A 1,849-nucleotide genomic window follows, 5' to 3' on the forward strand; every position below is an offset into this window, starting at 1 on the left:
TTTAACCTTTAAAAGTTCTATGAACCGGTTAGCCAGGAATCGGATTTGGCTTAAAAAACAAACACCTGTTAAAATGTTTGTGAATGCATTTCGTGGTTTCACATATTTCTATTCTCATATAATAAGACAGGGTGTCACTGCATGGTTTGGCCTCACCTTGCCTTCTGGGTTGATTAATTACCCTGCATCAGTAATTAGAAATGAAGTAACACAAAAATACCAGTTCATTCCTTCATTATTCTGGCAGCGAAAGGGGTTAAACACGAATGTTGTGGTATTATACAGTTCTGTCTCCCTATGCCGTTACATATATTACATATAAGGGTGGGCACTTTTTCTCTTGTTTTGATTCTACAATAATGTTTTGTGTTTTTGAAGTGTTTTTTTTTTTTAAATGCATATACTCTTTTTATTTGTTTTATTTTTCAAGACATGAAGGAAAATGCATAAAATAGCCATCAAATCATTTTTAAAAAAAACAGCAATTAGGAAGCCAAAAATAATATAACTAAAACACCAACATTGTTTTTAAAATAAAAAGATATGAAGAAACAACCCAAGTTTCCATCTCCACTGTAAAAGTGTGCAACTGGCCTGGTGTTCTGGTTTTGATTCGAACTACGCATTTTTTTTTGGTTCTGGTGGGCTCAGATAAGAATGTTAATGCAGGGAGAAATCTTATTACCATTACTGGAATCGGGGAGGAATTTCTTTTTCCCCTTATGAGACAGCATTGGATGATGTGTCACTGAGGTTTTTTTGTTTGCCTTCCTCTGAATCAAAATGCTGTAAATACAAATATAGAATCTGTCACCTATATTTAGCATAGGTTGAACTTGATGGACATATGTATTTTTCCCCCCCATTAATTTGTTTATTTTGAAAAATGTTTCATGGGGTACAAAAAAGAAAAGGGAACATTGAGATTTAAACATGAGAAAACACACAATATAGTTCCAAATGATGGGAGAGAGTAGGTAGGATGGTGGCGTTGGGAGGGGGGAGGGGGTTGGTTATACAGACTTGTCTAGAATAGATAAGGGCAGATAGATATCCTGCAATGTCCATCCATCCATTTTGTATCGCAAGTCTTGAGACATATGTCTTTTTCAACCTCATCTACTATGTAACTATGTAAACACAGACCAGGTGTTTTTTTTTTCTATTACTGTATCAAACATTTGCAACGTTATATTGTGAAAAACATATTATAGGTTAAAGCAGTAAAATTCCAGGCATTACTGCTCTCTGATTGGTTAGAATTCTGGGCATTACTGCTCTGATTGGTTAGAATTCTGGGCATTATTCATTCATTTCACCTTTCCGAGATGCAAGGGGAGCGCAGCATCTCTGCTCCTCTCCTCTCACAGCACATGCAGGCTCTCTCTCACAGCACATGCAGGCTCTCTCTCACAGCACATGCAGGCTCTCTCTCACAGCACATGCAGGCTCTCTCTCACAGCACATGCAGGCTCTCTCTCACAGCACTTGCAGGCTCTCTCTCACAGCACATGCAGGCTCTCTCTCACAGCACATGCAGGCTCTCTCTCACAGCACTTGCAGGCTCTCTCTCACAGCACATGCAGGCTCTCTCACAGCACATGCAGGCTCTCTCTCACAGCACATGCAGGCTCTCTCTCACAGCACATGCAGGCTCTCTCTCACAGCACATGCAGGCTCTTTCAAAGTGCATCAAAACTGTAGTTAAACATAGAGTGATATAGTGTGCAGGTATACAATTATCTAAAGTGCTAAAGAATGTATGTGAATGTGATATCAGTATTTTGTGATAATATCTAAACAATTAAGTCCTATAACATAAATAGTGCAAACAAACCACAAAAAAACG

Source organism: Ascaphus truei, chromosome 17 (genome assembly GCF_040206685.1).
Source record: "Ascaphus truei isolate aAscTru1 chromosome 17, aAscTru1.hap1, whole genome shotgun sequence".
In the NCBI taxonomy this organism is placed as follows: Eukaryota; Metazoa; Chordata; class Amphibia; order Anura; family Ascaphidae; genus Ascaphus; species Ascaphus truei.